Source organism: Larus michahellis, chromosome 11 (assembly GCF_964199755.1).
Source record: "Larus michahellis chromosome 11, bLarMic1.1, whole genome shotgun sequence".
NCBI classification, from domain to species: Eukaryota; Metazoa; Chordata; class Aves; order Charadriiformes; family Laridae; genus Larus; species Larus michahellis.
The window spans coordinates 9461627-9474649 of NC_133906.1; the positions used below are offsets into that span (position 1 = coordinate 9461627).

The window sequence follows — 13023 nt, forward strand, 5'->3', positions numbered from 1 at the left end:
GCACTATGCAGTGACATGGGCCCAGTACGCTGTTCCCATAAATAAGTTAATTCACAGGCTCAGATTCCCAGGACCGGCACAGCACTATACTGCGGCTTTCCCTTCGCAGTAGGACTGAAGTCTCCCACACACGTGCCTACCCACAGGCCTCAGCACCCCCTCGCTCACCCCGGCCCGCTGCGAGCCCCCCGCCGCCGCCACCCGAGGCCCCGCTTGCACCGCGCTCCCCTTCAGCCCCGACACGGCGCCCCAGAGCCAGGCCCCTGGCAGCCGTTCCCGGCCGTGTCACCTCAGTCCTACCCCACCCCCAGATATAAGGGGCCAGGCTGCGGCCGGCGCCCCCCATGACACCGCCGCCTCCCCCCGGGCCAGGCCCACCCCAGGCCGCCCGCCCCGTCCCCGGGCACAGACCTGCGCCTTCCCTTCCGGCCGCCGCGAGCCCCCCGCCCCTCAACCTTCACCCCGCCGAGCACTTCCTGCCGGCGCCGGCCAATGGGAGGAGGCCGCGCGCAGGCTGCTGGGACTTGCAGTCTTGAGGGGGCGCGTAGCGCGTGAGGGGATCGGGGTGCCTCGCGCCGCCGGGGCGCGGGTTCTCCTGAGGCGAAGGGCGGGAGGAGATGTGAGGTGAGGAGCGGTGCCTTGCCTCACCCTTGTCCTCTCTTTCCCCGAGGTCCCACTCGCCTGTGCGTGGGGCACTGATGTTGAGGGGTTTTTTTTAACACCGGCCGCTTGCACAGCCCTTTTGCGGACCTGGAAGGGCGTCTCTTGTAGTTGTTTGGGCTCACTGCAAGGTTAGAAGTTGCGCCTTGAAACCGCGCCTGTTAGGCTGGGTGCAGGGTAGCTCTGAGGATGCGGGGAGGCTGGGGGCTGCCACCCCAGAGGCTCCTTGAGGGATCAGGAGCAGCCAAAACTATGGGAAGTCCCTGAGATGGGAGAGCCCGGCTCCAGTTCCCCCGTTTGCGGTAAGGGCAAGGCTCAGGCTCGCCAGGAAGCGGTTAGGGGATGGAGGCGGGTGTGGTAAAGGAAGCACAGGGCACAGCTAGGGATGATGTGGGTGGATAGTGGGAGAGAGGAGGTCTTGGGCAAGCACCACCTGGCTTTCAGGCTGCAAACGTGATCATCTGGAAAAAAAAAAAATAAAGTGAGAGGAAAATCTTGATAAATGGACAAAAAGAGAGATCATATCTACAGCAGCAGGTTGGTGATGTTGGTTCAGGTTCTGTTACCAGTATGACTTTAGCCTAGTGGTTCCTTTATCTAGCGAGTGACTATTTAGCATGCATGTGATACACCTGTATCACTTCTAAGGCACCGTGAGTTGGTTGTTTCCAGTACAGACTTCAGTTTTGCTTTTTCTATTCCAGTGACATGTGAAAACTGTGTTTTACATAATTGAGCACTGGAATAAAACTCCTTTCATCTTGTCTTGCATGCATTCCTTGTGTATCCTGCAAATGTTAATCCCCAAATTTTGAAACAAAATTTCCACAAGTTTTGAACTCAAAGGTGTGTGAAGCAATGCTTTTTTATTGAAAATCACTATGCCAATCCATGAGGCAGTTAAGGCATATTATGAGGTTTTCCTTGCTCTAAAGAGTTTTTCAGTAAGCAAGTACTGATGAAAGATAAAGTTCAAAATGTTCCTCTAAGTAAGTTCTTAAATGCTCTAATTTAAGAAGAAAAACCCAACAACAACCAAAAAGCCCCTGCACTATATAGGCTGTTTCAGATTTGGGTTAGGTAGAATCTGCTCTGATCAGTAGTACATGGTCAAAGATTATCCTCAGAGAACACAGGTTCTTAAAAGCAGAAGGCAATCAAGCTTTTATTGAGAGGGTGACTCTCTTTCCTCCGTACTGTGGGGAAAGGCTGACCGTTAAAGCCGTATCAGCTGTTTTGGAGTTACCAGCCACCACTGTTAAAATACCAAGAAAGTATTAAATCTGGCAGAACTCCATTAGTGGACTGATATGTATCTATCCTATATGAGGGTGCCAAGGAGGAGGTGTGTCGTTAGAAATATTTTGGGATGTGTCTTAATTTCTGAACTTCTAACCGACATCACCAGGCTTTGAGTCAAGCCTGAAGGGCCTGTGGGATGTTTCGCATTTCAAAGTTGGGGTAGAAATTGAAGACTCAGATGCCAGATTCATTTTTGATCTTAATTTGTTTGATGTCTGCTTCTAAATTAACATTTCTGATGACTGAGTCTGTTGGTGCCAGTGATGGATGTGGGTATTAATGAGAGATTGGAAGGCTTTGCAGTAAATTGGCAAGAGCACGGCTAGTTACAGTGAAAGCAAACAGGAGCTCTATGGCTGATTTTTCTCCCTCTCTCTCTGGATAAAAAAGTAGATTCAGCATTCTGCAACATTCCCAGCTGCAATGGTTTAGCCCACAAAAACGTGCCTTTCTGCTGTTCTGCTAGCACTGTGCAATTTATTCTGACTTACAGATAATATTTCTGAACCTTTGCACTGTCCTGTTAAATACGTCATTTGAAAAGGGAGAAGGAAATTACAGCTGTGGTACAAAATCAGCCCATGCAGTTCTGAATCTGCTGAAATGCTATTTAAATCTCCTCTGGCTGTGCAACAGGGGTTTGAGTAAGTTACTGTGTTTCATCCCCAAAAGGAATTGAACTGGTAAGAATAATACGGGACATAAGGGGTTAGCAACCCATCCAGGGTGGTGTGCTAGCCTTTATTTTAACTTCTCCAAAAGGGAGTTTATTTGCCAGCAAAAAAATCTACAGGAATTGGACTTGCTTAGAGGTTTTGAGCTGCTGCTGATCAGTGGCAAAATACTACCCTGCCTCCATGTGAGTAAGGGGTTTCTAGCTTCCACACAGCTCCAAACTTAGTAGGAGCCAGGACTAGGAACGTTTGCTTTTCAGGAATGCTGTGGTTCCCAGTTCCAGTCCCTGGCCAGCCCTGTTGCGCACCATCCAATATCTATCTGATGCCTTTGGCTCCTATCCCATGGGGTTTCTATTCCAAAATGGCTGTCAATGTTTCCTTATGATCTCATTTTTAAATAGGGTTCCTTAACTTTAAGGAAATACACCATCTTATTGACTTCACAGGAAGAAGTGTGAGAAAAAATTAGCAAATTTTCCTATATAAATTTTCTGCTTGTATCTCCTCTCATCTGGAGACACTTTGGGGCTTCCTGAACTTTGGCATATATTCAGCATTTTATTTCTCCCAATGCAACATAGGGGAAAAAGATGCAACTCCCCGGAACCCCAGTTCCCTGCTCTCACTTAGGGGTGATTATTCCTTTATGAATCTTCACCCTTGATCTAGCAAGAAGGGAAAGCTTTCTGATGGTCCTACCTTATTAAAGATGGGGATGTCACAGGAGCCCTTTTTAGCAGAATGACCTTTGAGCCTCATGGCTGCCATTTAGGGTTGTTGTTTCCCCCTGAGGTTAGCCTTGAGCAAGCTGCAGCTCAGTGGAAGCCTCTGAATCTTTTTCCTGTGGAACTGCTCCTCGGTGCCTCTATGAATTAAAATCCCAAAGGCTTCACTGGTATTCAGGGACTAGACACCCACCACTCTCTGCCCACCGTCAGGGGACCAATCCTCCAGCAAGCAAATGAATTAATTTCTAACCCCTTATTAGATATCAATGTAGTCAATGCATATGACTTTCGTCCTTCAAGAGCTGACTTAAAGTCTGTATGTCTCACTTTCTCTTCTTTACACTGTAACTTTCCTCACAGGAGTGTTGTCTTCATAGGTTACTTTATGTTTGGAAAATACAAGGAAAAGTAGGCTTACAGTATTTTCAAACATAGACATTTTACTAAGAAACACCCAAGAGGTCATAGGGCAGTTGCAGTTTTTTATGACTCAATCTTGTTCAAACACAGAACAGGCTACTGCTTAATCAGTCTTTTAGAACCTCTAATTCATTGCTGTAAGTGGAAGTGTATGAATAGCTGAAGATTGTATATATGCAAAAAATGAAATCTCTGTATCATTTGTTTAATCTTGATGCTATGGGATTTTTCAGAGCATTTATGTTTGTTTAAGTGAACACCTGTTGAAAAAATCATGAACATATAATCCTGAATAAGTAGACATGTTTGGATGGAGTTCAGTGATGGAAGCTTAGCTTGTATTGTTGAGATTTACTCCCTGTTTTGAATGTTTTACCTCTTCGGGAAAGCACACAGCAGTATCGAGGATCACCGAGCACCTCAACTGGAACACTTTAATACTACAACACTTTTATTGAGCTAGGCATAAGTTAAAGAGGTAAAGTTGGAGAAAGAGTGTATATCTCAAAACTTTCCCCAGCAAGAACTTCTTTACCTTTCCAAATTTTTTCCTGTTTCTTCTCAAACCCTCAGTGTGATGATGGTCAAAGACAATGCAGTGTGCCAAAAGAAAAGCTACAGGAAGTGAAGAATGTTACATTGACTCTAGCTTGAGTGCTGAAAGAAATATAGAAAGGACCAATGTGAAAGAAGATTTATATTCTTTTATTTCTGTTGTGAAAGTTTTCTGTCATGAAAATTTTTCTACTAGATTGTATACAAGTACTTTTTTCTTACTGCTTTCAAGATAAAATTAGATTTTGCCTACGTTTTATAACTTAATACTATTGTAGAAGACAAGAGGGCAACTGGGAGGAGTAGAGCATTTTATTCAGATTGTTAAAAACACATATTTAAAAAATTCATAATAGTTACTCCCTATTTTGCAGCAATACCTAATTGGCAGTTGATGAAATGACTCTGCTGTTTTTAATAAAGCTACGGAAATTCATAGCCTAATATCCTTGAGTTCACTAAAACATCTTCTAACAAGACAGAAGACAACGAGAATTTCTCATATTTCCAAGTGTAAAATGTTCATAAAATGTAACAATAGACATACAATAATTTACATGTTACAGGCTGAACAAACTCCTGAGAACAATACCTAGCAACTAAATCTTGCACTGGGAGTTTGTAGCTCCAGCATTTGTGGCCGCATTTTCAAGATGATTCTGCACACAATTAGGCATCTAGTATGTGTGCATAATTACAGTGATTTCAGGGACATAGTGGGTGACACTTTACTGATGAGTTTAATGAGTTTGCTCATCTGCTTGATTTATATGAAAAAACAAGAAAGCTGAGCATAAGAAAAAAAGATGTACCTGCTTTTTAAAAAAATAATCTTTAAAACATTCTGGGTCTTGTGATAAATAAAAGCAGCTTTTTGCTTGTTAAAGCTTGCAGTCTTTCCCACAGACTTGTTATACCCACATATTTAATTTGTCTTTGTGGATAACAATTTTCTATTATTTATTTGCAGAAAGTGGCATTGTTTTTCTAAATGTTTCCACGAACTGGGAGTTATTCCAGTTCTGACCTCCCCTGATGAACATTTCATGTTTATCTAAGGAATATGTGGATTTTCCCGTGTAACTTTGAGATGATCATAAACTTGTTTAGTCTCACATACCATTCTGGCTTCATACAATATTAAAGATGTTAAGGTATTTCAAACCTGAACCTGAAGGGAGGTTTAAATTTTGCCAGTAGACAGAGCGAAACCCCTGGATAAAACAGCCAGAGACTCTGAGGACATGCATTGGAATTTTGCAGTCTTTAGACATTCTTAAATACTGATATTTACAGCAGAAGATTCACAAGGTAGAGCCAACATGAGGCCCACAAACTGAGCAATGTATATGTATGCTTCTTGTTTTTCACAGAACCTCTAAGCTTTGCAGGAGGAGCACAGGACTTTGCAGGACTAGAGAAAATTTGGGTTATGAATTCTGCATTTTAAAAGGATCTTTTCTCTGTAGCCTGTTTCAGGCTTGCTCTGTTGCACACCTGAATGCAGGTCCTCTCGGTTAAGTGTTGCACTAGGATCCTTAGGCTGGAGTCTCTTTTTTGACCTGATCATGAAAGCAGGAGCTGCCGTTGTTGCGTAAAAATGGCTAATTTATACTCAAGCATGTAAAGTATCTTCTGCTGCTAACTCCTCACGTATTTTAAAAGTATGCATTCCTTGGGAAAAAAATCAGTCTTGTGTTGTTTAAGGCATGGATAAAGTAAATGAACAGGCATACAACAAGCATTTGTAAATGTGGATGTTAAGGTGCTTCAAGCCACATTGGGTGCAATACTGGTACAATACCAGCACTGCAAAGGCTCATGAATTACTGCATTCACAGTTAGGGTGCAGATAGGCTAACTGGTGTGTACTGCAGCTAAGTACAATTTCTGTTGCTAAAACACAGCATTCTGGAAAATAGCTTCTCTTTTATTTTTTATTATTATTACAGTAAACTCATGTGTTTTGCACAAGAGGTGAATTATTTTGGAAATCAAGACTGAATGAAAGAGTTTCTACTAAAAGAGTGCATGTTATATCTGGAAGCTTTCAGTCAAAGGAAGTGGTGCTTTCACAGCTTTCTTTTTTTAATAGGTTCTAGTCCCAAGTTGCCTGAACAGCATTCTCTCTTTTTAAAAGTAAAACAGAATAAAACTTCAAGCCACATGAATTTCTATGGAAACCAAATTGCCACTTTATGTATTTAAAGTTTAAGGGAGGAATTTTTAAAGGCATCTGCAGAATTTATTTAATTGACTTCTTTTTCTGTAAGCTTGTCTATCAGCTTTACTTCATGGATTTCACTGTAAAAAAGAAATGTTTTGACAAAACAAACTGAGCTTTGGGAAATCATCACTTCTGGAAGAGACTTCATTGAAATTGAAGACAGGATGGCTAAGTTTTCCTGCTGCCTTAAGAAAAAGCCTTCCTGATTAACTGTTAAAGAAGCTGAATTTGCAGTGTGCAAAATCCAGGGAACTCTTGGCTGAATTATAGTATTTGTGAATCTCACCCGGAATAGAAATCCAATAGATGGCGATGTTGGATTTTCTAAGCCAGGTCCCCATTCCTTGCCTTGTAAAACTGATCCAGTTCTTAATGAAATCAGGGCTCAAACTCCCCTGCCTTACAGCCGTTCAGGACTGGACTCTAAGCTAAGTAGAAGAAGGGTAAACTGTTCCATAATTACCTCAGGCTCCAGAGCATATGCTAAATTTACTTTTTTTGGGATGGCTTTTTTGATCTTCACAGTAAAGAAACGAAAGCTCAACAAATAAGCAAAGAAAAAATAATTACCATTTTTGAGAGGTCATATAAAGTTCAGGTTCTTTGCTAGAATTAAACATTTGCACACAAGTGCCAGTGGAATCAAATTATTGTGCTTCCCAAAGAACATTTTAAAGGAAATTGTGAAATAGGCAATTAAAGTCTTTTTAATCACAGCTATAAATTAAAGTTTTACTACATCCGCTTTTTAGGTTGACTTATTAAAGAAATTGTGAAGGATTCTTATTAATTTTGAACATCCGTTCTCTTTTTCTCTGTGTCTTGGCTGGAGTCCTATACAGATTATGGGAATTTCTAGAAAGAGAGCAAGCTAATATATTTTGACATAAGTAATTTCAAGTAACAACAGCAGATTTCCTTTCCCTGTCATCTTCCACTTATCTGAACGACCCTATGCCAGTATTTTTTAAAGTCTTCCATTGTTTTCATCAGTTTGACTCAAGGTCACAGGGTATAAAATAAAGGTCCTACCTGTTAATTAAGACTATTCTTTGCCTTTATCACTGTTTACATGTTTTGTAGAGGCAGGATGCTCATTGTTCAGTCAGTGTAAATGAATTTGTCTTATCTGAGCTCAAAACTATGCCAATTCACATCATTAGAGTATCTAAAGCAGGATTTGTCATAGTGAAGTCACTGATGCATCTGATGGGATTGTACCCTACCAGTGGCTTTCATTTGGGCCACGCTGCTTCTTACACTGGTTTCGGATTTGCACACTCAGTGATGCTAATTGAAAAGTGAAATGAATGCCACATGTTTGTAATCTTTATGGAGTTCACTGGTTACAGGGATAAATAAAAAATGCAACTTTAACATTAAGCCAGTGCTTGATTAAAATCAGCAATAAGTGTATCGTTGTGAATGACTAAAAAGCAGAAAAAAATGTTTCAGATTAGTTTTACTAGAACTGTATACTCAAATTTGAGTGTGATATTCCAAAAATTATGGATGTTCTAGGAAAAAGCCAAACCATAGATTACAATTGAGTATAAATCGAACCTAATTTTATGCTTTTACAACCAAGAGAACAGAGGAATGCAGATGCATCTGTCCATGTTATAGTGGCATAAATTGGCATAATAGCCTTGCTTTTCTCTAAAGGGAGGCTTTGCTTATCTCCTTATTGTAGTTATAAACCAATCAGATAAACATGGTATAACAAGTTGTCCTGTGACCATTAGGATGCATAAAGGCTCATTTATGGATTTGCAGCCTTTACCTCTTAACGCTTCTCCCTTTCACTTGGTATTTTCATTGTCTTCATTTGTCTTCCATGTTGTGCTCCCACATGCCTTGTTCCTGCCTTATTGGCCTGTCTTATTGGGCAAACAGGAGCATGTGGCTTAGCTGCTTCTGGGCTCTGTGGGCGACTAGCTAGTCAGCATGTACAAGCTTAGTGGCCAGCAGGCTTTGAAATTGGTCAAGGGACAGACTTATAAAGGTCCTGAGAGGAGGCACTAATTTGGGTCCCTTCCCTCTATTCAGCCACAAACTTCCACAATACAGAATTTATTACCTTTCTTAATTTAACTTGTTCAGTTTGGTAGAAATCAAATGAAGAGGTTCGAAGGCTAATAAGAAGGGGATGGGAAAGGAAGCTGACAGATGGATGGACAGACAGAATGATTGTGTGAGCCTAATTTCTTTAAAATACCAGGGTAAAAATTCATGCAAGTTAATGAACAAAATGTTATTTGCAAACTTTTTTATATATTCATCTACAATTAAAGTTGAAAGCAGCTTTGCATAATATATTGGAATAAGGTCTCTGTTCTCGAATCCAGAATTTTCTATGACTAGGCTAAACCACATCTATTTTTATATCTAGATTTCATTCTGTTTCCCAGAAAATGTTACACACTGTCCAATATATATGAACTTTGTTGATGCCTTTCAAACGTCATGCTTGTTCTCAGCTGGCTGCACAAATATCTCTACACAGGCAGGAGAATGGAGTAAAAAATTTCTGTACACTTTACCACAAAAAGCATGGTTAATGATGCTTTGATTACTATGTGTTCGGAGATAAATTTCTCTTCCATTTCATAGGCAAACCAATAATTACACATCCGAAGAGAATAATGAGGGAGTTTAGAGCTGTTTGCATGTATAAGTATACAAACCTAAAATAGTAAGTAATGGATAAAGAAAGCTTAAGAAGATATGTCATTTCTGTCTGCTTGTAATGTCAGCTGAGCAGATGGCTCCAGTGAGCCACCTATATGTAAAATAGTGGTTTCCCTTTCTTCTGTGAGCCTTTGGAGATTTTCTTTCATACTTAACATATTTGCTGAATGCTATACATAGGTCTGCTAGAAAGTATTAAACTTAACAACTATATGGAAAAATATTTGATAAAAGAAAAAATATACCTGAATAAATAAGGGTTATTTAGGATGATAACAAAAGACAACAGAATACTGTTGTTTATGGATTGTGTGCAATACATGGAGAGAGTTAGATGTTTGTTTGACAATGGGATCTAATTCAGACTACCTGGGAGAACCTAAGCTGAAAGCTGCCTGCTGGCATGTACTAGATGTTGCTGGGAGGACAAAAGGCATCGTGAAACCCTGCCTTGTCCAAGGACCTTGCTGTATGCTGCAGGAAGGTATCTCCAAAAGCTTGGGATCCACAGTCTAGATATATGTTCTGAGAGTAGGCACTTTCAATGGTTTTTTGGAGGGAAGAGTAAAGCTCACTCTTTAAAAAAAAAAAAAGTTAGAGGAGGCCCAACAGTTACAGAATGCAGCTGGCATAGCAGTCATTCAGTAGAAGGGACTTGTGTGTTCAGTTTTCTCTTCACTCTAGGGATTGCCTTAAACCCTAGAGAAAACATTTTGGTGGATGTTTCCTGTAGAAGCCATGCCACTGTATAGCTGGGACCTCAAGATATGTTGTGCAAGGGGGAGGGAGTGTCATGCCACGGGGCTGTGCACAGCCATCTGAAAGGGAGGAGTACTGGTCTCTGCTCCTTGCACTGTGCAGATTATTATACAAACTGGAGGTGAAACATAAAACCAGTCATTAAGGCAGAGGCTGGAATTTTCCGAGGTTAGTGCCCTGACCACTGTGTTACTGCTTCAGGTGTTTTTACTGATCTTGGGAATCATGACTTACCTGTTACACAAATAACATGCTTCGTGAGGAAGGTAAGTAGTACCTTTCCAGACCCAAAAAAGTCGTAGTGGGTGAAAACATTTTTTGGTTTCATTAAAGTAACTTAACTAGCATGATGTGTCTTCATATCCTGAAGTATTTTCTTTTGACTGTTTCAGGATGAAAATGGTGTTTCTTTTCTGATGCACCATCCCTGCAATACCGTGTGCTGCCCTATGTGTGTGTAAACCATAGCATCGTGAGCATCGTTTGGAAAAAAGGTAAGTGTATGTGGTGTGCAGTGTATCAAAACAGAATTCAGTTTATTCTCGTGGGAACGAGTTGGTTAATTTGTGGTCACTAACAGGAATAAGCAGTTGTTAGTATACCAATACTTTCATACCATAGCTGCTGCAGATTCTCAACTCCCATGTTGTGCAATTTTATGCTTATTTGTGTCAGGTGAAAGTCAAGCACAGAAACTGAGAGCAGAGAGCACATCTGTTGAGTAGAAAGTTGCTATTTTTACATTTTCCAAACCAGAATTGCACTTTGTAATATGAATGTCCCCTCTTCTCTCCTTGTCACTTTTGGAAAGATAATAGAAAACTGCACTTCCAAAGAGTAAAGAACGTAGAAGCTCTAGAGTTTCAGTCTGATTCAGTTGGATTGATTTTACCATAACTCTTTTCAAAAATAAGACGCACTTGTGATAGCTGAGTGCATTGAAGCCTAATGGGTTTAATTTATGTGCAGCTGAGCTGTAACAATACTCTGTGAGCCATTACAGCTGTGCCTCTCAACTGAATGGCTTTGTACAAGCCCCTAGTTAGTGATTAAGCTCCACACAGTAGCTTAACCTGGAGAAATTCACAGTGTTTTATGAACACCTTCTGTGCTAAATGGCAGCAACTCCTCTTTGGAGGCAAATCCATTTGCCCACAAAATGGGTCATCAGAAGGTCTGTTAATATGCAGAAAAATATGCATGATGGAGTATAGTTGCATCTGATAGACCACCATTGTGTGCCAATTGCCATTTCACTAGGCTGTGGATGTTCTGCTTGTCAAATTAATTTTGGCTGTACTAAAAAAATGGGCTAATACGGGCTTGTCCCACAAGGTTTGATGATGATGCTCTGACCCAAATAGTTTTTCCTTTAAAGGAAAACATTGCAACAAATGTAGGACTAACAAAGGGAAGAGAGTGATTTGTATGGCCTCATTTGGGCAGGCTTTGCCTGGTAGAGGTTGTAGAAGATTCCAGTGGTAAAAATAAAGACGTTTAGAATAGATTTTTTGTAGAGAAGTCAGGTGGCCTTGCAAGGGTTTTGTATTTTAAGGTGGCATATCAGACTTCCTCCTCTGTAATGTTTGTGGTCCCTCCTTCAGATCCATGGGGTTTTTTTGCATTTTTATGATCTGTTTTATTGCCTGTACCTTCATTGAAGCTGTGGCTGGAGATGAGGTAGGTGGTGTTGGCAGCATATGAGCAGATGTGATATGACTCTTTTGAAGTCTTACATAGTTAGCATATTTGCATGGATGGGTCCCCACTGGTACAGTGTTGCTTAGTATAAGAACGGGCTCTATGGGACCCTACAAAAATAGGAATTCACGAGACAAATAGTAAAAAGCTTAGAAGAAGAGCATTCATCTATTTGTTTTTGGGAAGTCATGTAATATCATGCATAGCTATGGACAGCCTGGCATGGCATGACAAGATCTGTACATGACCTGGGAAAAAACTTGGAGAAGAGAAATGTATTTTCGAGAAATGTTAGGAATCCTTCCATCTTATATTTGTTACAGTTACAAGTTGTAGTCTCTCCAGTCTTAAAATTTAATTGGGTAATGATTAAGAATGAGACACAGTTTGTTAAAATGATACCTGAATATATATATCAGGTATTGCCTGAACTTGTTCTCTCTTCTTTCGTTTATCCCTGGTGGCTGTGCTGGAGCCTACGGTTTGTCATTCCTTCATCTGTCTGATGGTAGGGATTGTATGATACCATCCCTCAGGATGGGGCCTAATAATATGCTAAATAAAATGGGCCTGATGTAAATGTGTGTCTTAAAAATGGCAGAGTATATTTGTTTTGATTGCCTGTGATTATTTCCAACTTCTTGTTTGCTAACTTCAACATGGCAAATAAACTTTTTTCTTGTTCTTGTTTTCCCTAGTATCAGAAATCCTGAAGCAGAGCTCCTCTTAGTTTCCTATTTTCTTGGCGAAGCAGCATAACCTAGTCATGTCCCCAGGGAGGCTGCCCTTAACATACTTTCAGAACTTGGGCTTGAGGAAGGGAAGCGCTACAGGGTAGAGATCCTGTGGCTCTTGAGACACATATGTTTGGCATGTGGTTCAAATACACTTCCCATGCTAGGTAGGACAGCAATGCTGTGCCTGGCTGTGAGAGACAGCAAGCAGGGGTGGATGAGTTGCTGCCCCTGCAGAGTCCAGCAGCCTTCCCATCTCAAACTTACAGAAGAGTAACATAACTCTTATGGAAAAAATATTATTGTCTGCCTGTGGAATGCGTTCTCTTCTCTGCTCTTTAAAGCTTATGGGACATATGTCTTGGGGTTTTTGGCTCTCTGAGGATTTTGATGTATGATTCATAAGGTTAGATCCACTGGATATTCTAAATGGTATGGACTAGCATGATGTTAATGCATATCTTCTCCTCCTGATCAATTACAGTGTTTAGAGAAAGCTGTTTTTTCAATACTAAAGTGGCTGAAATTATCTTTTTATAGATTTCAAAAAAGCAGTAAGGGAACTTTCC

General features: G+C 40.8%; 1 protein-coding gene across 2 annotated transcripts in view; it reads right to left on the reverse strand.

The window, feature by feature from the left end:
- The window catches only part of TTC1 (tetratricopeptide repeat domain 1), a 31258-nt gene extending 30785 nt beyond the window's left edge, over positions 1 to 473 (reverse strand). Inside the window, exon 1 of one of the 2 annotated variants that reach the window (XM_074604590.1) lies at positions 412 to 473. The gene's annotated coding sequence lies outside the window, so the exon portion shown is untranslated. Of the gene's footprint in view, positions 1 to 168; positions 387 to 411 lie in introns of those variants that run through there. The other variant, XM_074604592.1, reaches the window with a different exon arrangement.
- Between the last annotated feature and the right edge of the window lie 12550 nt (positions 474 to 13023).